We start from the raw sequence: 23,292 nt of genomic DNA, 5'->3' as shown, positions 1-23,292 counted from the left end.
AGTTGTAATAACAAAGACAGCAACATAAACAGTTCTGGGAACAATTCAACCAACTCCGCTCAAGCATCCAACACACGTGGCAAGAAAATAATTCACAGGATGCTCGAGTAAGATTTAGGAGAGCAAATATGTAGCATGCTGTGGGCAGTGGTTACTTAGGGAAGGAACTGATAGCAGGTGGATCATGGGAAGTTAGTTCAGCCTAAAAAAGCCCTAAATGAGTTTGGCTCCCAGGTAGGATGAAGAGCAGATGCTCTGGCTGGGACTTGTAGGGCAGGCAATCAAAGATGCTCACAGATAGGACCGAGGCCTCCAGAGTGCCCACACTCTCGCCCTGCCCAAACCCCCTTGGAGGGCCTGTGGAGCAACTGGGGAGGATAGAGAGAGTCGAGGGCCCTCACTAAGAACATGTTTGATCCCAGGCGGTGACGAGGCTCGGAAAAGCTACCCAGCCCCTTGGTAATGTGGCATTTCCAGCTGTGAAAAGTGACGTTTGAACTAAAATAAAACCATGTGGATCAATTTCATCTCAAAGTCAATGATCTCTTTATTTGTTTTTGCGGTTGTTTGTTTTATTTTGCTTTGTAGAATACCTAAAATTAAAACATTGTTTATATATAGCAGCAATAACAGTGTTGAAATCAAGCAGATGCTTTGGAATTTGTTTTGTGGCCTCTAGGTTGGCAGTGGGAGTGGAAACCAGTGCCCAGGGCCTCGGACAAGAGCTTTGATCGATTGCTTCTGGATCCTGTGGTGATGGGCTGGCAAAGTCTGACAACAGGGACACGAGGGGACAGCTGGAAGCTCTCAGCATCAGCCCTGAGCCCGGCTACTGAGCCTGCGGATGGGAGAAGAAAACCTTCACTGAGAGGCCTACCCCCATGGCTTTGTGTCCTTAGCTCTGAGTGCCTGAGTAGTCATCCTCCCTGAGGAGGCCTCTTTCCAAGGCCAGGGTTCATGACACCTTCCTTCTCATGCTCTTCCCTGGGCAAATGCAGCCAGGAGATCAGATTGGTGTTTCAATTCTATGATTCTACAGTTCTAGTTTTTTGTGGAAGTGGATGCAACTGGAGACCCTCAGACATGCTGAGGGAAAGCCAATCCTATCCTGCAGCTCTTTCTTCTCACCCAGCAGCACCCTGGTTCCCGACTGGAAAAGCCCATTGTATGCTCTAGGGAGGGAATCTCTGGTCATCCCCGGAGAGTGGCTATACCACAAAGGAGAAATCCAGAGGACGCTCTGGTGCATCTCTTGTATGTAATTTGGGGTAATTCAGCTGAATAACCATGATTAGCATGGATAATCGGCACATGGCCCAAGAAGGTATTTGTGTTCTAGGCATACCTTTCTCTTTCAGGATTCTTAGGAGTATGAGCATGAAATTAATACTCTGAGGGAAGGACAAGTTTCTTCCACCCCAGTGGCCTGCCTCCCTCTCCTGCCATTTTGGGTTCCTACTTCTCCTCGGCCATCACATGAATTGAAGTGGATTTTGAGTCTTTACTCAACAACAACAACAAAAAGATATTTATGATCTCTGTTCTTAATTTTAAAATTGGTTTAGCATGACATTTTAGATACCTTTGTCTTTCAAAAACAAAACATAAAACTGAATTAAGTGTCTTTCATATTCCCACATGGTTGTGATTTTCTTTTAAAACAGGTCAGTTGCTCTGAATAGAAATCTTGCCCAATTCTTGGTTAAAAAAAATAAAGAGAGAGAGAGGAGAGAGAGAGAGAGAGAGAGAATAAGCCCTACATCACAACCTGAAGTAGTACTGAAAACTAGATAATAGTACAAACTATATATATATAACTTTATATTTTCTGGAAGCCACATTTAAAAAAGGAAAGACACATGCGAAATTAATGGGTGAAATTTCATTTAATGATATTGATTTAACCCAAGATATCCAAAATACTATCATTTCAACATGTCATAGATATTGAAAATTATTAATGAGGTTTTTTGCCTTTTTGTGTGTGTGTGGAGTTGTGTCTGTGAAACCCAGTGTGGTTTTACACTTACCGCACACCTCAGTTTGGGTGAGCCACATTTCAAGTGCTCAATAGCTACACATGGCTATTAGCTACTATATTGGCCACATTGGCCTATGTATCTTTTATGCTGACACTTCACTTTTATTTCCATTTTCTTGCCTAGTCTTAAAAGAGAGAAAGCATTTAGACTCCAAGTCTTACTGGAAAATAAGTCCGAGTATTGGAACATTTTCATAGCAGTTCTGTGAGGTATAGGACTTGTCAAGTAGTAGCTATTTCTATTATAATACTTCTTCCTTCCTCAGCAAAACATCAATTGGTATAGAGTAAGCAGTTAATTGAAGAAGAACTGCTTGATTTTATTAATTCCAACCTAAATCCTTTCCCCCTCCCATCAAATTATTCCAATGAGAGCTATCACCATATATTACCGAATAGTGAAACGTTCTGTGATGTGTTTTATACAGTATTTCTTAATGTGCACAGGGCATTTTATAGCAACTTTGCAAATTGCTAGAAGTCCAGCTATTGGGTAGAGTTTTCTAGATGAAGAAAACTGCACATCGCATTAGTTCTTTCCATGTGGATGCTGAAGACAATACTGTCAATAATTTTCCTCACCTTCACTGACTAGGGACAAGCCTTCCTCCTTGTATTTCCCAGGGGGCATTCATCTCTGGAGAAAGAGAATTTCAACTCTTGGTTACAAAGTCTAGTACCTGCATGTCTCCATCTCATTTATTACAACTTTGTGGTATCTCTATTGTAGAATTTGGACAAGTTAAACAACAACACTACAACTCATTATGCTGTCTCTCCACTAGTCTATGAGAATTCAGGACACAGAACATTTCTTATTCTTCAGTAGGTCTAGCTGAACCCAAGCAGCAGTGCCTGGTGCATCACTCATGCTCAGTACCTAGTCACTGAAGCCAGGACATTCTGTCGCATTCATTTGTCTTTTTCCCCTTTGTCATACACTTCCATCAAGACCCAGGACTGCACTGATATGTCCACACTGAATTTTATTCATTCAACAAACGTTCATTGAGGGCCTACTTTACATTAGGCACTTTGCTGGGGGATTGTGGTGAAAAACCCAGAACCCCTCCTGAAATTTAAGGGTAAGAGAAAGGACATGGAAAAAATAAGTGCAATGGGTACTGTGGTTTTGAAATACCTTCCACTGACTCTTTGTTCCAAGTGGTCTACTTTGTTTTGTTTATCCATTTGCCTCCCCTGCAATCCTTTCTGTCATTCAGCCTAGAGTCTCAGAGCCTCAGGAAAGAGATCCGGGTACTGCTTTTGCAGACAGATCAGAGGAGGGAGGGAGGAGGCAAAAGATGAAAGCAGAAACTCTCTTGGTGGGGTCAGTGTTGAGGGACCACAGAGCTGAGAGAGAGAAGGAGATGCAGGAAGAGAGGGAGGGAGAGAACGACAGGGAAAGGGAGAAAGAAGAGGGGGACAGAGAAAGACAGAGACATAGAAGCCTTTTTCTGCCACAAGCTGATTTCAAGTCTTGTTGGTGCTAATTGGAAGGAAACTCTGAGTTTCAGAATTTAAACTGGACTGGACTCAGTTTTAAAATATAAATGACTGAATAGTGCCTAGATACTTGTGAGCTATCTATCTTTCTGGCTATCCTGTCGATGGTGACTCAATACAGGAAAGCGAATAATAGTAACTGGAAACCTTGAAACTGATTCCTATTTGTACAGCTCTGAGTTGGGCCTTCTCGTCCAACCGGTGATAGCAAGAAATGAACTACCCAGCCAAGTCCTTCTCGGGTGGCGATATGCTTTTGAAGTTCTGTTTCTTTCAGAAATGACTACTTCTGTTTCAAATACTTTGTCGAAGGTTCAACTCGGAGTTTTTCAGATGCAAGATAACAAACAATCAATTGTTACGGAATATGTGTCCAATAAATACTTGTGTAGTGGGTGAATTTATAAGTGGTCCGGAAAAGAAGAGAAAATATATTTTAAACTTTACTTGTTGCAGTAAGTCCTCAATAACTATTGTAATTCATTACCCAGAAGTTCAAATGCAGAAATGCAAGTGATTTGTGTTTTCATAAACAATCCTTTGAGAATTCCTCTCTTTCTATTTTAGAAAAGCCTCTGCTGAGATGGCCATCTTCTTAAAAGCATTTTCCAGGCATATATATATATATATATATATATATATATATATATATATATATATATATATTTTTTAAGCTACAAAACTTTATATCTTTCAAGGAGTACAAGAGAGAATGGATTTTGGAATCAGACAAATCTGGGCTCAAATCACAGTTTTGTTGTAGTGTAGCTGTAACCTTGATCAAATAACTTAACTTCTCAGCAGCTTGGTGATCTCTGCTGTAAAGGAAGGAAGGAAGGGAGGAAGGAAGAAAGGAAGGAAAGAAAAAAAGGAAGGAAGGCATGCAGGCTGACTGGCTGGAGAAGAAGGAGGAGGAGGGGGAGGAACGGAGGAGGAGAATAGGAAGAAGGAGGAAGGAAGGAGAGAGAGAGAGAGGAGGAGGGGAGGAAGGGTAGGAGGGAGGCGAGACTCTTCTTTCAGTGTTGGTGTTGGGAGACACATGGGTCAGAGACAACATAAGAAAATACCTAGTATGGTTCCTGGCACAAAGTGGATATTCAAAAATGGCAACAACTGCTGATTGATTTGCTATCCCTGAAATAACCACATTTTTTTTTCCTGAAAAGATGCAGTTGCTTTTCGTCTCTGGTCAATGCCTATGGTACCTTCTTGTGGCACTCATTGCAAGGATGACTGGCTGGCATCAGCAATTGGGAAATTAGTCTCTGCCTCTCAGGGGTAGGTTTTCTCCTGGATGCTTCATCCCATCTTTCACTTGGTTTTGAGCAATGGTCCAGGGAGTCTTCAGTGCCCTCAGCAAGAACCTCACCTTCCTAGAGATGGCTTTGGGAGGGGTGGTGAGTGGGTTGCCCATCAAGTGGGCTGTGGGTACCTGCAGCTGGTAACATCAACAACTGCCATCAGGAGTGATGAGAGTTGTTGCAGATCCTGAAACAAGGAATGAAAAACCCCAGAGCAGGGTAAGAACATGTGAGACACTCCGAAGAGGAAGGCTGCACAGCATAAAACAAGAGGCATAGTAATGCACACATTCTCGTGGCAGGTGCAAAGGTGGCTCACTCAGCCTCATGGCTCTTCTCACTAACTCCTTAGTGAAAAGAAATTCTCATTTTGACCTCCCTGCTTCACAGAATCATATTCTTGTCCATGTGTTTATGCTCAAGCTAAATTCTAGTATCTAGATCAGCTTATGCTCAGCAAGGCCAGGTAACTCAGTTATTTGTGAAGATGATGTGGAACTATGTCAGGTGTTGTCAGACAAGAGACCCTGAGCAGCATGGCCCTTACATGCTTGTTCATACCAACATTTCAGTGCCCAGAATACATGTGTTTTACTCTGAGTCTCTCTGGAAGCTGGTGCTGGGACAAAGGTTCAAGTGCAAGCAATTAGTTTAGGTGGTGAGAGAATACATTGAAATACATTGACACAGGGAGGAGTGTTATTAAATCATCTTCCAATAGGGAAACTCTGGGAGCTGGTGCAAAAGCCCTGCCTGAGGGACAGGGGAGCTGGGGAAAGAAATAGTTTCTTCCCATCATCCATTTCTTCAACTGTTCTGATTTTTTAAATTTTCCTTGGGATCTTTGGATATTTCAATCATGAGGTATTGCTAGAGGAAACTAATTTCATCCACTGCTTGCTCCTGCAAAAGCATGTACACATGTCTTTCTTTCTGTGTCATAGTCCACTTTGCATTTTCAGACCTGGTGCACACATTCTAAAAGTTCTCAGAGCTCCGCCGAAATGACATTTTTTTCATCACAGGAAATCAGCTTCCATAATAGCAGGAATCTGAAAAATTTTGACACAGCACTGTTAGACATTTCCTTTTAATTTTCTGAATTTAAATCTAAATTATAGCATTTAAGGAGAGTAAAGCATATAAATCCCCAAAAAATATGTTAAGCATGTATGTACTTGTAAACACACCACTCCTTTCTTATCACAAGATGGAGCAAAGATCTCACCCATAGAAGTCAAATACCTCAAATTCAGACTCTTTCCCAGAAAAGCATTCTTTCTGTTCCTCCCTCACACGCTCTGACCCTGCGTGGCTCAGTCTCCCCAGATGCACAGTCTAGTTCTCTCAGTTTGTCCTTGCCCCAACTTCCACCCTTGGGAGCTGTCCATCACTTGGAAGCTGTGCCTTTGGCTACTGTCCAGGAAACAATCATTTCCTAAAGAGTACTTGTGGCACCAAAGAGTTGACAGGAGCCTCCCAAAACATGTCCTTCTCCTACCAAGTCCAGCTTTTGTCTGGAAGACCTGAAACACATGCAAATGTAAAATTCCTTTTCCCCTTGAGAAGGGCAAAGGAATGATTTATTGAAATGAGAGGCATTGTCTTGCTGCCTGGCCTGGGGGAACCAGGTAAAACCTCTCTCTAGCACTGGCCTGGGATTGTGGCTTCCCACTGGGTTTGCAATAAGGTAGAATTCCCAGCTCACATAAGGGTTCTTTCTTCTCTGATTTGTACTACCTGTCTCTTGTGTGGAGAAATTCAATAGGACCAAGAAGAGGCAAGGACTCAAGTAGACCATTGTCATTGATGGGGAGTTTGGACTAAGCCCAAGGCAGATGGATCCTCTTTGTTCAAGTGATGTGCTGAACCCCAGTACAGGTCTTACCAAAATGGCAAGATTGCTGTCCAAAATAGTGTCACTTAATCTTAAGGAGAGTACCATTGACCCGTCTTTGATGGCAACACACGCACACACACACACACACACACACACTCACACAGACACACTCACGTACACAAGCACGCATACACACATGCACAAATAGAGGGACAGGGAGACAATGATCTTTTTAAGCCTGGAATTCTTTGGGTTTGGTTTCAAGCTAGAAGAAAAACCTTTGTTAGGGAGAAAGCTTGTAGATAAATCATCAAACTGTTTGGAAATTTCAGCACTTTGAAAAATGAGACTGTGTGGAGGAAATTTTTTTCTTTGCTGTGTTTCAGGGTTTTTTAAAATTCTTTTTCCTCATCCATAACTCAAAAGAGATTGGCCTTTACAAGGTCAAACGTTTTATGCATTTAGTTTTCATGTCAGGTTATTAAGGAGAAATATAAAATTCTGGATTTGGTGTATGTCCCATGTTTTAAAGAAACACAGATCGAATCCCATATGCTTTTGAAACTGACCTTGCTTAAAAAAAAATGAGTTATCATGACTTAGGTCATAAGGCCTCAGGTTGAGAAAAAAGATTTCCCCTGTGAACATGAAGTTCATTACTGACCAAAGATCCCCACATAAGTGGTTTAAAACTTTCCCACTGTTGCTGAAATAGTAAGTCGTGCAAAGATGCACAGAAGACTGGATATTTGTTTTTTATCCTAAAATATCTTCTCTTTGCCACTTTTGACCTTAAATGGGGTTTCTGCCCTCTCTGATTCTTTGTTTCTGTTGTATTCACTACAGCAACGTGCTGGATGGCTCAGATGTGACTGTCACACTGTTTTAAACATGTGTGCCTGAAGAGTTATTGCATTGAGCTTTCATATACTCCATACCCTTTCTTCCAGTACCCGTGTCTTAAATACACATTTCTTAAAATACATTTTTTTTTATCCAAAGACCAAGAAAGTGATGAGAAATGCATGGAGAGAGGCAAACAGCTAATAGGTCATTTTGGTTATTCCATTGAAAGGCTACATGGAAAATCTTTTACTTGCTGCTTGGTCTCTTACATTATGGAGTCAACTCTCAATGATTCTAGAGAGTTCTATGAAGAAAGGGGATATTGCAAAAAGGGAGGCAGAAAACAAGACATGATTGGGTTTCAAGGTTGGTAGTGTTGACAAAAATCGGCTGTCTCAATCCCTGAATCCAAATTTGCATTTACCTACAGCATTCTTGGTTTTGTCTAGATTCTGATATTTAAGCTCCAAGGACCAACTGCATTGCCAGGTGGTTCAGACTGCAACAAAATCATTTCTCTAAGATTCTACCTCAGATTCATAGAGAATACGTTGAACCCCATCAGACATCACAACTGTACCTGCAGGTGAGATTATTGTCACTTCTGTCTCTGAGGCCTTAAGCTAGACATGAACAGAGTGGCTCATATCTGTTCATTGACCTAGTTCATCATCTACGTAAGTACTTGACACATATTCAATAAAACACCTGTGGAAGGGTCCCTAGAGGTGCCTCAGCTCACTTCAGAGGGATGCAGCTGTTTGGGGATGGCTGCTTGTGTTCTGTGTACTTTTCCTTCCTCTTGGCCTAACCGTCAGAAGGGCCTCTGACAGATCTTCTGTGACCTCGTTTAGGGTCCCCTCTCTACCTGGTTAGTTACCTTCTGATGACTGCTTCCTCTATTTCTTCTTCTTCTTCTTCTTCTTCTTCTTCTTCTTCTTCTTCTTCTTCTTCTTCTTCCTTCTTCTTCTTCTTCTTCTTCTTCTTCTTCTTCTTCTTCTTCTTCTTCTTCTTTCTTCTTCTTCTTCTTCTTCTTCTTCTTCTTCTTCTTCTTCTTCTTCTTCTTCTTCCCTTCTTCTTCTTCTTCTTCTTCTTCTTCTTCTTCTTCTTCTCTTCTTCTTCTTCTTCTTCTTCTTCTTCTTCTTCTTCTTCTTTCACTTCTTCTTCTGATACAGGATGCCTTTGATCAGAGCAGATTAAACAATCTGAAAAAATAAGGCTAAAAATCTAGCCTGGAATGACATTTCCTCAGATCTGGGGCCACACACTTAATAATTGTCTGAAAGGGCTGGGCAGCTCCCATGGACAAGAGGAGCTGGGTGGGTGAAGGTACAGCTGAAATGAAGACTCTTGGCCCCACACCAATGGGACAGCCACCTTTCATCAACTGATGTGGGGCAGGAGTATGGGCCCTCCTTCTTGCTAAACCTTCTTGATTTTAAAGAAGAAGAAATCCAAGTGTTTATATGAAGCTCCCCCAGCTCTCTGATGTTGGCAATTAATGCAGTTAAAACAAAAATAAACCTGATGTGTTTTTGGATTCAGCCTGCGGCCTGATGATTTGCTACCTTTGACTTACGTTGCCTGTACTAATAAGTGTCTTGGACATTATATTTCTTTACTTTAGTTGTAAACTTTTATCAAGCTTTATATCAGTTAGGATGAAGTTCAGCTACTAGTAATATAAACCTAACGTGACAATGACTTAAAAATGATAAAGGCTTAAAAATTATAAATGTGTGTTTTTTCTCTCACATTAAAAAAGTCCAAGGGTAAGGGTGCCTGGGTGGCTCAGTCAGTTAGGTGTCCGACTCTTGGTTTTGCCTCAGGTCATGATCTCAGGGTCCTGGGATTGAGCCCCACATCAGGCTCTATGCTCAGTGGAGAGTCTGCTTGAAGATTTCTCTTCCTCTCCCTCTTTCCTTTCCCCAAATCACACATGTATTCTCTCTCTCTTTCAAATAAATACATCTTAAAAAAAAAAAAAAAAGATAGTACAGCCCGGCAGTATAATAATGTCCATATGATTATCCTCCCTTTCTGTATTTTTGCTCTCTTTCTGCTCGCCACCCTTAGCACATGCCTTATATCTTCAAAATTGACTCATGGTCACAAGGTGGCTGCTGGAACTTCAATCAGAAAGATAAAAGAAGGGAAGAGGAGAAGAGGGACACTTGCCTCCCAGTTGAATAAGTCCCTTTTTAAAAAGAATTTTTCTGGATGTCCCATCCAAAAATATCCACTTGCACATTGACCACTATTATATGGAAGGGACGATGGGAAAAAATTTTTTAACTAAGCATAATGACATTTCCAACACAAGTCTGTTGTTGAGGAAGAAGAAATTAGATAGGCAATCAGCATTCTCTCCCATAAGTCTCTTTTATGATCCAGAAGACTGATACTCAAAAGCAAATAATTGGCAGTTCTTATCCTCAAGAAACAGTATAAGAGAAATCATGCCATGTTAGAGTTGTTTATATACAGCTAAGTATTATACTGTTGTCTAGACAGAGCTTTATAGCAACACAAAAAAAGGGAACAATGAACTTGCTTGGAGTTGACATCCAGGAAGTCTAACTCTTAAGCAATGACATTGTAGCTAGGGAGAAGTTATCCCAGTCACTAACTTTGCCATGGACCTCATTTCCTGTTACTCCTTAGAAAGATGTCCTAAGGGGCTTAGGAAAAAACATTAAAGCTTTTCTAATGAAAAAGAAGTGAAAGGGTTTCAAAGCAAAGGGAATGAATAAAGAGTTCTGTTAGTATTTGCCTTATTGAGGTAGCTTGATGTTGGGTATAAAAATACTTGTGGTAACCAGAAGCAAAGAATGGTTTTGAGGGAAATGGATGAAGGTGATCAAAAGGAACAAATCTCAAGCTAGAAGATAAATAAAGCTGGGATGTAAGTACAATATGATGACCATGGCTAATATACTCTATGGTATATTTGAAAGTTACCAAAGAAGGCAGCCCGGGCGGCTCAGCGGTTTAGCACCACCTTCAGCCCAGGGTGTGATCCTAGAGACCTGGGATCGAGTCCCACGTCGGGCTCCCTACATGGAACCTGCTTCTCCCTCTGCCTGTGTCTCTGCCTCTCTCTCTCTCTCTCTCTCTCTCTCTCTCTCTCTGCCTCTTATGAATAAATAAATAAAATCTCTTAGAAAAAAAAAAATGGAAGTTACCAAGAGAGGACATCTTAAGGGTTCTCATCACGAGGAAAACAAGAATATTTTTTAACTATATGAGGTGATGTTTGTTAACTAAATTTGCTGTGGTAATCAGTTTTGCAATGTTCATATGTCAAGTCATCATGCTGGACACCTTAAACTGTGCAGTGCTGTATGTCAATTATATCTCAATAAAACTGGGAAGAAGATGTGAACGTCTCATGTTCATGGACAAGGAGACCATGTAAAGTATAATGGGTGCCAGTTCTATACATACCACCATTTGCAGAATATGAGGATTTTTAAAAACAAACTTGATGCAGGAAGAAAAACAAATATTTGTGGATGTCTAGGGCAATGACTGAGCTTTTCCAGTAGGGACTCATGTCTAAGTCATTTCTGTGTCATGAATACTTGGCAAAGAATAAAAGCTCTTTCAGTGTTTTATGAAGGAATGTTTTACCAACTTGGAGGCAAAGATAGTCTCTGTTTAGAATGAAGAAGGCTTATGAATTCCAGAAAATGCTATCTTGCAATCAGGAAGGGCATTTTAAGGAGCTACCAAAATCCAGAGTAAGGCAGAACAAAGTCAAAAATGAAACAATTCTTGGCCATATTACTAAGCAGCAGAATTGAGATTATCCTAAAGTCAGATGTATCTGTAGCCAGTAAATTCCCTTTATCTTTTTTTTTTTTTTTTTGTCGTTCACTCTAACTTCATCAGAAAAGAGTGAAAAATTATATAGCAAATATCAGGGTATCTGCAACCCAGCATCTTAAAAAAGGCCTATTTCTTTTTGCATATTTCTTAAGACATCAGACGCTGTTGCAGCTTATTTGCAGTACCATTCAGTCCAATGTCCTCAACTGCCACAAAGACAGGTATTTGTTATTTCACGGTGTGGGTATGGCAGGGCTGCTGTAACAAAGAGACACAAAGCTTCAGCATTTCAAGAATTCACAGCTTTATTTCTTTATCACTTACCCCTACACCAGCAGCCCAGGCAGGGGTAGCACTGTTCCACAAAGTCCTTCAGCCTACTTCCCTCCTTCCTGTAACTTCTTCATCCCTGGGACTGTCACCACCTGCATGCTTGAAGCTATATCATGCCACTTCCAAGTGCCAGCTAGTGGAGAGGAAAGAGAGTTTGGAACGGATATGCTCATGTCTTCAAATGCAGACCCCTACGTAGTACACATGCCTTCTTCTTACATTCCACTTGTGAGAACCTAGGCATACAGCCACACAGCACTTCACAGGAAGTGAGGAACCACAGGCTGGCTACACTGCCACATGCCTACCTAAGACTCTCCAACTATGGAGAAAGAGGTGCATGGATTTTGTAGAAAACCGGCAGCCTACTCTAGGCCATGCTACTATACTATTACCACCCACATATGCAAACCTAACACTATTTAAAAAATGGCAAATTAGTATAAACCACCAAACCTGAACATGCCAAAAAAAAAAAAAATAACAGTGAATACAGGCAAACCTTCTTCTTGATCTAGCAGGTAAACTTCAAAAATCTTATTAGTAAATATAATGCTTATTATCAGTTTTTGATGGATACCATTTATCAAGTTAAGGAGGCTTCCTTCCAGTCCTACTTTGCTAAGTGTTTTTAGTTTCTTAATTATGAATTAATTATGAATGTGGAACCTTAGGCTACCTTAGGCTTTCTGTTGAGATGATCATATGATTTTTCTTCTTTAAACTGTTAATGATATGTATTGCATCAAGAGATTTTCTTTTTCTTTCTTTCTTTTTTTCTTAGAGAGAGAGAGAGAGCACATGTGCATGAGCAAGGGGAAGGAGAGTCTCTTAAGCAGGCTCCAGGCCCAGCATGGAGCCCTACATGGGGTTCAGTCTCATGACCCTGAGATCACGACCTCAGCTGACATCAAGAGTTGTATGCTTAACCGACTAAGCCATCCAGCCACCTTGAGAGATTTTCTAGTATTGAGCTAAACTTATAATTACTGGAATAAACCTTACTTTGTCCCTATATATTTTTAAATCATTATTGAATTCAGTTTACTGTATTTTAGTTAGGATTTTTGCATTCATTGATTATAAGTAATATTGGTCTATAATTCTACTGTTCTGTCTCAATTCCACATCAGAGTTTTACTAGCCTGATAAAATTATGTGGGTAGCTGACTTTTTGGATTTAGACTCATAAATGGTTTGTATAACATAGGGAATATTTCTCCCTTGAAGTTTGCAAAAACGTGCCAATAAAACTAGGTTGCTTGGGGGGGGGGGGGGCTACTGTTTGATTCCTGATTCAATGTCTTGCATTGAATCAAATAGTTTATTTTAAATGTTCTTTTTTTTAATGTATTTGCATTTCAGGCTACCAATTTACCTCTAGCTATGATTTTTGCTGCATTCTACAAGGCTTGATATATGTGACTTGCATTGCCTTTCAGTTGTCACTGTGATTTCTCTCATTCACTCATGTGGTAGGCTGAGTAATACTCACCCCACCCCTCTTCAAAATATGCCCATGTATAATGTCTAGAACCTGGGAATATTACTTTATTGCATACTTTGCAAGTATGGCTAACTTAAGGATCTTGATATGGAGACATTATTCTGGATATTTGGGTGGGTCCTAAATGCAATCCTTACAGGATAGGGGCAGAGAGAGATTCCATTACAGACAGAGGAGGAGAAGGAGGCATATGACCACAGAGGTAGAAATTAGAGGGATGGAGCCATAAGCCTTACAAATTCTGGAGCCACCAGAAACCAGAAGATGCAAGGAATGAATTTTCCCCTAAAGTTTTCAAAAGGAGCATGGTCCTGGAAACACTGATTTCAGCCTGTAATACTGATTTCAGACTTCTGGTCTTCAGAACTGTAAGAAAATGTATTTCTATAGTGTTAAGCTACCAAGTTTGTGGCAATTTGTTATAGCAGTCATAGGAAACTAATATACCATGGATTATTTGGAAGTACATTTCTAGTTTCCCAATGTATGTTTGTTCATTTTTATCCTCTTTTTTTATGTCTCTTTTAATTCCCTTTCATTGGAAAATCATGATTGATATGATGATGGTTATTTGAAATCTGGAGATAATATTTTTGTGACCTATACATAGTAAACTTTTATAATTACCCTATGTGTACTTAGAAATAAGATATATTTGCATTTGGCAGTTGTAGAATTGTCTTTATATTTGTTAGAACAAAGCTTTATCTTCTCTTCCTATTTTCTTTATTCTTACTAACTAGGGGTCTGTTCAACCAATCATTTCTGACATACTAGAATATCTCAGAGTTTTAAACAATTAATCAGTTTTTCCTTATAATTCTTTTTTTAAAAGATTTTCTTTACTTATTCATAAGAGACACAGAGTGAGAAAGAGAGAGAGAGAGAGGCAGAGACACACAGGCAGAGGGAGGAGCAGGCTCCATGCAGGGAGCCTGATGTGGGACTCGATCCCAGGTCTCCAGGATCACGCCCTGGACTGAAGGTGGTGCTAAACCACTGGGCCACTGGGGCTTCCCAATTTTCCTTATAATTCTATCATCTTTTGCTTTTTGTATTTTGAGGCTACATTGGTAGATGCATACCATTTCACACTTCTGTATTTCCTCTCCCTAGCTCCATAGGCCCTAATTCCACAGTCATATATTATGGATTTAACCACAAAGTGGAGGTGAATTGATTGAAATCCTGGTCAAGAGGCTGCACTTTCATCCTTTCTCCTCTGTCATATATATGTGTAGCCTCAAGTATCACTCAGGCCCAAGTGCCAGGCAATGAACTGATCTCTAGATCCTTTTTTCTATTCTTTTTTTTTTTCTTTTCCATGTAGTAATGTTTCCTAGGACAGACTTCTAGCCAATGCTGCATCCCTCAGGACATGAGACACATTGTATTATTTTTCCATTGTATATTTATTTGTTTTCTGAGCCCCAACTATGTCTTCTTATCCATTATTATGCTACGTATTTGGAGGAGTGCCAGGAGCCATTTTGCCTGGAAATGCCCTGTATTATTTAAATTAAGTTGAGTAGAGTTTTCCGTTATTTGCTATTAAGGGATATAATATTATTCTCTCCATTTTATAGACTAGTAAACTGGGACTGAGAAGCTAACTATCCCAAGGCCCCCATAGCTCATAAGCCAGGGGGATCCAGAAATTGAGTTTAAGTCACTGCCTACAAAGCCTGTGGTCTTTTTCTTCTACTATGAACTTTAGAAATGAACATTTCTAGATTCTTAAAAAGTACAAATCTTGTCCTACCCTTCACCAACCCCTCTACCTCCTCCCCTCTCCACATCTATGGTTCTAACTTGTTTCACTGATGGCAATATGAAAGCCAAACTGAACTAAAATTGTCAGCTCTGAGTTTCCTGATAATTCTTACTTTGTTGGCTTTGTTGGGAACATATGCTTCCTGCGTGCCTGCCATGGAGAGGATGTGGGCTTGCTGAGATTCATGGTTCCTCCACGCCAATTAAACAGACTTCTGCAAGCAGAGCAGGTATCTTGAAAACCAGCTTCTTTGCAATGTCTGAATTCTTTCTTGAAAATGTGATCATATACCCTTCATCACCAAGAACAATTAATATTCTCTTCTGCCATATTCTCCTTCACTACTCTCCTTTCACCTTCAACATCAGTCAATTACAATCATTGCAAAGGAATACATTTTCTTTTTTTCTTTTTAAGATGTTATTTATTTTTCAGAGGGAAGGCAGAGGCAGAAGGAGAGGGAGAAAAAAGAATCTCAAGCAGACTCCATGTCAAGCATGGAGTCCAATACAGGCTCAATATCATAACTCTGAGATCATGGCCTGAGCTGAAATCAAGAGTTGGATACTTAACTGACTGAGCCACCCAGGTGTTCCAGGAATACATTTCATTTACTGATTCTTCTGTTTAATGTAACTGTCCACAAATTTGGACGAGACAATGCTCTTTCTTTTCCTCTTTTTCTCTCCCACTCAGTAGATAAGAGACTGCTGTGTATTATTGTTCCCTTCTCTGTTGGGAAGATAGTATTTACTGCATCATCCAGATGAACAGGAATAGAAGTATTTCCTACCCTAAGTAACTTTCCCATTTCCATAGCATACAGTCTGAAGATATTAATACAAATGAAGTTAAATCAGCACCAAGAATATAATGTTATTACCAATGTGTATAAGTAGTTCTTCCAAGAATGAATTTTCTCCTGAGTTAAAATTTTAAAAGGGGTAGTAACATATGTCAAGTTAGACTAATGAGATTGTCTCTGAAGTATAGAATTGAGTGAGTATACGGTGATACCAGAATGCATAAATTGGATTAATGCAAGTTCGTTAATGAAATAACATCTCATAGCAATTTAATAATGAGTTGGTTTCTCAAAGAGTCTTTCATGGAGCACTTGTTTCATGGGATGTTCCCTGAACTAATGGGCCCAGGCGCATTTCAGATACTCCTTGAGCACAGCTTCAGATTCATAGGGTCTCAGGTGTCTCCTAATCCAGTGACTGTGGTAGGACTACTTTTGGGTGGGTTCTGACCTGTTTCCTGCAGGTGCTCATGCTGTTCTTTCTCAAAGGCAGGTAAGGATCTGCTAGGTAGGTGCTTAGACCTAGGTGTAGAGACTGCATGTGTGGGGAAAGTGAACTAATTATGGAGGAAACCAGTGGATGACTACTGTCTCCTTCCTTCCCCTAGTAGAGAGCCCCCAGACACATTTCACCCAGCTCTTTGAGCTGCTCTGTGGGATCAGGCTGCTAACAGCCTGGGAAGCAGCCAGACTCTTGGCTGCCTCTCCCTTGGTCTTTGATGTGTCCTACCCATCACTCTTGACTCCCTGAGTAATAGTCCCCAGTAGAAAGCTTGCACTTAAAATTTGTTTTAAATCCTGCTTTCTGGGAAACCCAAACAAAACATAATCATTCTAAACATACTCACCTGGGAAATGCCATGCACTGAATCCCATTTCTGAAAAGCCATGATGCCCATCAGTTTCTTAAAGGTTCTAAAAAGTCCTTTTCCTAAGCAAACAAGGAAACAAAACAAAATAGAAAAACCTGCTTACTGCTTAAGTTTGTTATACCAAATTAGTAAATTGCCAGAATCATTCCACCATGAGACTCATTTGGAAAATAATTCCTCAAAACTGGGTACAATACACACACCCTGGGAAATGCAAATATGGAGTTTACTATATCTACACTGAGGATATGTGGTGTTTCTGAGAGCTTATTTATATGAATGCTGCAGTGTGTTGAATGGTATTCAATAAAGATATTTCTAGGGCCTACCTCCTGGAATGTGCAAATATGACCTAATTTGGGGAAAAAATGTAATTAAATTAAACATCCTGAGATGAAAAACTCATCTTGGATTAGCTGGGTCGACCCAAACCTAGTGACAAACATTCTTGTAAAGACAAAGAAGAGAAATGACAGGCATAGAAGAGAAGACCAGGTGACCACAGAGGCAGATATTGGATTGATGCAGCCATATGCCAAGGTATACCTGGAACCACCAGAAGCGGGAAGGGGCAAGGAAGGATGCCCCTCCAGAGTCTTTGCGGGTGTGTGTGACTCTGCGTACACCTTGATTTTGAACATCTGACTTTTCAGACAGTGAAAGAATAAATGTTTCGAGCTACCCAGGTTGTGGTAATTTGTTATGACAAATTATATACGCACCTGTACAAAAGTCCTACAGGTGCCATCATGCCTAATGGAAAAGATGCATGGGGGCAGCCCAGGTGGCTCAGCGGTTTGGTGCTGCCTTCAGTCCAGGGCATGATCCTAGAGACCTAGGATTGAGTCCCACATCGGGCTTCCTGCGTGGAGCCTGCTTCTCTCTTTGCCTATGTCTCTGCCTCTCTCTCTCTCTCTCTCTCTCTCTCTCTCTCTCTCGTAAATGAATAAAATCTTAAAAAAAAAAAAAAAAAAGGAAAAGATACATGGAAGGGAACTTCCTTGTCACCTGGAAGGTCACCTGGACCTTGTCACCTGGACTAAGAACCAGGCTGCTCTCCTTGGGGGCCGGGTCCTATAGACAGGGATTCAGAGGACCATGTTCTTCCTGAGAGCAGAGCAGGAGAGAGAAGGGGCAGCTCCAAGCACCTCAGTGCCGGGGACTTGGCTCTGACAGCCCTCAAACCTTGCACACATCGGTTCAATGTCCTGACTCTTGGTTTGCCTCATTTGTAAAGGTATAAAGTGGTTGTTGGTTCCCTTCCAGCTCCCAAATCCTGGGATTGCCCACAGGAGTCCTTAAACAACAGGCTGTCCCAATGCCTTTTCAGTGGTTGTTAATAGAGGAAGCAAAGGAAAAAGAGAAGAGGTGAAGAGGAGCAGAGAGAACAAGAGTCTGCTCAAATGATCAGGAACAAGCTTAATACATAAAAGTGGATTCACACTTGGGCTCATCCAAATAAAAATATCTAGACAAGGCTGTCTTTATTTCTTTTCCACCTTAATTAACTTGAACTTGGTCAGGGGTGGGGCACTGGTTGGCACGGAGAGCTGCAGGTGCCTTTTAGAATTTGGGTAACAATGACTCAGTCATCCTCAGTATACACTATGCAGATCATGCCCACTGATTGCCTGCAAAGTTTCACTTTCTTGACCTATTTCAGAAGGAAAACATGGACACCAGTCTCTACTGCAAACCCCTTTGTAAATATAGATTTCTAAGCTTCAGCAAACCTGTGACTCTTGTCGTCTCTTTGGTCTTCTCTGGCTGGGCCTTGAGGATGTGGGACAGCTCAAACTGCAATGCCCACTCTCCACTGACCTTCTTTTGGAAGTTCGGTATTTACTTTCTGTGTTGCCTTTCAAACCCATGACCCATGACTGCTTCAGGAAAGCCAAGTTGAATTTTTTTCATAAATTGAATTATATTGTAAAAATTTACTTGGGTACTTCACTATTTAAAAGTCGCATGACAAGGCACCTAGGTGGCTTAGTGGTTGATCTTCTGCCTTCGGCTCAGGTCATGATCCTGGGGTCCCGGGATTAAGTCCTGCACTGGAATCCCTGTGGCAAGCCTATGTCTCCCTCTACCTGTGCCCCTGCCTCTCTGTGTGTGTCTCTCATGAATAAATAAATAAAATTTTTTAAAAAAAGTCACATAACAAATCAGCAGGTAGTCATCCACTTTTGAAAAGCAGTCTCTCTGGGGGCCTCTTCTGTCTTAGAGTGAGTTTGCACATAGTGGGGTGCGGCTGCACGCCCCACAAATCTTTCCAATCTTCTTTGAGACTCCCCATTGCCTATGTTCCTGCCTCGGCCAACCTGCCAGGGGTGCTCTACAGAGTTCTGCAGGATGGCCTCCAGGCTATAGGAAGCAGCAAAGAGATTCTTGAAAGAGCGCCAGATGGAAAACACATGACAGTTTTGGATTCCTTCCAGGGCCCAGACAAGAAACACTACAAAGACGGTCATTTCTTCACAGGGACTTGAGAAAGAAAGAAAAAAAAAAGTTACTAATGTCTCTTAAATTTTTCCACAGAGTCAGAAGTAAACAGACTTAGAAAGAGCATATATTTCATATGGACGTTCTCACAGGACATTTGTAAGATGTTAGAATCGTAGCCTTGGTGGAGTGAAGAAAGCCCTGGACAAAAAAACGAGGGGCCCAAGTTGTAGTCTTGACACAGCTCTGTGCAAGGGAGAAGGGAGCCCCTTCTGAAACTGAACTGGGAGCTTCAGTTTGTCCCCTATAGAAGGGAAGGGAGTACCTCCTTCTTCTGGTTCTGGGAATGCAGGCTGAAATAAATATAGTTTGTAAAAGTGGTATCTGTTGTACATGTGTCAACTATCATCAGGAAGGCCTCAGGGGGCATTTTCCTGAACGGCATATCCAACCAACCTTGGATGGTTAACATAACTCTTGATGGAGCAGGTGGGTGGCTTAAATGCCCAAATTCTTCTTTTTTTTCCCACCTTTTTTGAAAAAAACAAATTAACTCTGGGACTCCTCATCTTGTGAGACAGCCAAAGATGTACACGTCCTGCGGTTCACCTGAGTATGTAGTGACTGCAGATTGGCATCAGAGTAACTTGCAGCCAAGGGATGTGTAGTGATCTCATGGGATCATATGCAAAAATTAGAGTGTTCAGCTTGGGGATAGAACAAAAAGAGGCATAACTCCAGAATACTCCCAGTCGCTGGAAAGTTTTAAGCCTCCAGACACTATCACATCCCCCCTCAACCATTATGTGCTTGAAAAAATATGTCCTCAAGTGGATCAAGGACAGTTTTCCCATAGAAATTATGCATAATTATGGGTCTCTGTTACTGTTCAAGAACTTGGCATCAAATGGACCATTGATATGCTGCAAGAATAAAGATACCATGACTCCAAATCATTGTACTTACTTAAACTAGAAATGTTATGTTCCATGTGATAGACAATTAGAACTAGACATAATTTGAGAAATAAAAAACAAAAAATTTATTATTGGTATTATTATCTACACAGGAAACCCAGAAGTCTCTGTATCTATATTAGTACATTTAGCAAACACATATAGCAAGTTTAGTGGATGATAAATCAGCTTATTTTTCAAAATTTTAAAAGATTTCTTTATTTATTTGTGAGAGAGTGCAAGGAGGAGGAATAGAGGGAGAAAGAGAAAGAGAATCCCAAGCAGACTCCCTGCTGAGCAGGGATCATGACCCTGAGATCATGACCTGAGCTAAAATCAAGAATTGGATGCTTAACCAATTGAGCCACCCATGCCCCCCAACTTATTTTTAAATTTTAAAACCAGCCACTAACTGTTAGAAATATTTTGTGGACTCCACCTCCTTCAGGCTGGTCAGCTACAGAGATCAAGTTTCCCCATATCTGAATAAGTTTGGTGTTCATAGGTAGAGCTTCAGGCTTGAAGAACAGGAAAGCCACAAAGGATGTAGCTTTGGATGCAATCAGATCCAATTGAAACCCTGGCTTCTCTATTTGGCACTTATGTAAATCTTGGTTTTCACCCATGCACAATGGAGACAGTGATGACACTTCTGACAATTCACAAGATGGCAATTTGGTTCCAACAATGCAAGTGGAGGTGCTCTAGAGCCAGAAACTCTTCAGAGTGGACCACTGCTATTAACTGAGTCCGTGAAAGCATAGACTGAAGCCACTAGGGCTTGGCTCTTCCACTAACACCTGCATAAGCTGAGCCTCTCCGGGCCTCAGCCTCTTCATCTTGGCTCTGTCAAGCAAGGATAGCAGTGTCCAACTCTCCGGGTTGTAGTGAAGACACAACGAATTACAAATTACTATGTGGAAAGCTCTTACAATACTGCCCGGCACATGGCAAGTGTCAGCTCTTACTGTATTTTCATATCTCCCCAGAAGGAAGCTGTTTAAAAAACTGCCTATCACAAATAATAAACTGTATTTAGAGTTTTTTGTTTTGTTTTGTTTTGTTTTGTTTTTAAGGAATCTTAAAGGTGACCCAGGCCAATCCCTTCTTTTAGGGAAAGAAATTGAGACCAGAGTGTTTCCTCTGGGATGGGTCACCCAGGGGCTCCTGACTCCCAATTCAAAATTTTCCTTGATATTAGTCTCCTTTGTAAATAAAGATCTATATGAAGGCAACACTATCCCTATTAGCTAACCAAAGAGGTCACAAATCCCATAAACTACACCTTTTACAGATGAAGTAACTATGACTCAGCGTTTCAGGAATTTGCTAAAGGTTACACAGCTCTGAACCATCTGAAATTAGTTGAACAGCATTATGGTTACTGGAATAACCACTAACTGGTTGTAGAGCCTGAAGCTAGTCACTTGATCTATTCCTTGATACTCGAGAGTGGTCTGTGGGTCAGCATCATCCCAGAGCTTGGTAGCAAGGCTGAACCTCAGGTCCCACCCCAGACCTCACTGAATCAGAATCTGCATTTGAAAGTTCCTTCTAGAAGCATTCCTCTTTTCTGCTCATCTATAAAGGAGGCCAGGGATATTTTAGGTGCTCCCTTCCAGCTCTAAAATGCTCTGGATTCTCTCGTTTCCTTTGTATCCCCATGATCTCCTAATTCTAAAGAAATATTTGAAGGGGAAAAGAGTTTACAAAAGCAGCCTAAAGGTCAGGGTGAAGAGAGAGTGAGCAGAGGCAGATTTCTTTTCATTAGGGATATGGTTTGGGGGTGGCAGGAATCCTCCTAACCTTGGAGGGTCTGTGTGTGATGTTTGGATCCAATGATTGACAGGAACAGAGCCCTCTCTGCCAGGAGTCCAGGAGACCTGGGTGCTTGTCTCCTCTCCGGCACCAGAACAGCTGGGAAAGCTTACGAGATTGACCCGGTCCCCTGCCCTCTGAAATGAACAAATTGGTTCTCTACAGAGCTTTCATTTACACTATCAGCCTACACTATCAGAATCTGTTGTTGTTGGTTTTTTTTCAATAACCTGCTTATGTAACTTACCTGTGATTTCTTCGGGTGGGTTTCTAGCAGAGTGTTCATCTCTAACTCAGAACTTTGGCTGCAAAAGGAGACAAGGGTGTTCTCATTAAGGGCTTACCTTCACAATGACCAGGATTCCCCTGGGAATGGGGACCCGAGTGATTTTTCTACTCAGTCTATTTCCATCCTCCATGTTAAATAATTGTTCGATCACATTCCCTTTGGTCCTGACCTTACTTAAAAGGGCTGCCTTTCCTTGCACTCTGCTTATCAACCTTTTTACTCCTTTCTACAGCTCGGGGAGCACATGCCTGCGCTATCTGGGTGCTGACCACCCTGGCAGCAAAAGCAGTGTCCATGGAAACTAACCCAAGGGTGACCGAAATAGACCAAGTAAATTTCATCTTTAAGAGGCTCTGCCTGCTTTTGCCTGGACTTATGCCCATTTCTCTGAGCTCCAGCTGAAGTTCATAGCTACAGAACATAAACCCCCTCTTCTCAATCCTTAGGCTTCACCTTTGCACACAGGGCAGCTTGGAGTTCTTCATATGCATTAGGCTAAAGAATAGTTTTCTGTTCTCATAAACATGGAAGTTTTAGAAGTCCAAAGTTGACTCTGAAAGTGACACAGAGATACAGAAAGGTTTTGTTTGCCAAACACTTGCAAATCATTTTCCCTCCACAAAAGCTTTTAAAATGTCAGCAGCCTGCACATCTCTGCCTATGGGGCTGTTCCTAACACAGGCCCAGGGCAGTAATTTACTGCCCACAGTCCACCAGCCCCTGGACCCTGGGAAGGCTGTGAATATTTATGGACGTCCAGGCAGGGGTTTCCTGGAACTATCCAGGGGTAGCATCGTCCCTTTCACTCTCTCTACGGCACAGAAACATTTTTGTGAAGGTATTTTTATTTTAAATAAATGAGCTCAACAAGTAAATACTAAGCAAGAATTAGTGAGAAAATGATGCCAAGGAGAATGAAGAAAGGTCTCTGGCACAATAAGATTCCGGTTTCTTTTTTCCTCCTCTCTTTTCTTTTTCTGAGGGAGAGTACATGGAATACCCATATCCAACCTCTCTGAGTTCTGTGTGTAAATCAGAGATCGTTTCATGGGCTAAAAACAAATTCATGCATGGGGTTTGCTGGTGTGGGCTTCATCTCCCTGTATAGTTACCAGGTGAAGGAAATAGTCA

At 41.2% G+C, this 23,292-nt stretch overlaps 1 long non-coding RNA gene across 1 annotated transcript; it reads right to left on the bottom strand.

The window, feature by feature from the left end:
* Positions 1–4,203: 4,203 nt before the first annotated feature.
* On the bottom strand, positions 4,204–22,322 carry LOC121475914. Its single transcript, XR_005983851.1, has 4 exons — positions 22,217–22,322; positions 16,633–16,715; positions 11,690–11,831; positions 4,204–5,900 (listed from the first exon to the last, which is right to left on the bottom strand). It is a non-coding gene; the product is annotated as an uncharacterized LOC121475914 (long non-coding RNA).
* Positions 22,323–23,292: the final 970 nt, after the last annotated feature.

This window comes from Vulpes lagopus, chromosome 2, assembly GCF_018345385.1.
Source record: "Vulpes lagopus strain Blue_001 chromosome 2, ASM1834538v1, whole genome shotgun sequence".
NCBI lineage: Eukaryota > Metazoa > Chordata > Mammalia > Carnivora > Canidae > Vulpes > Vulpes lagopus.
This window is presented reverse-complemented; position numbering and strand designations above follow the sequence as displayed.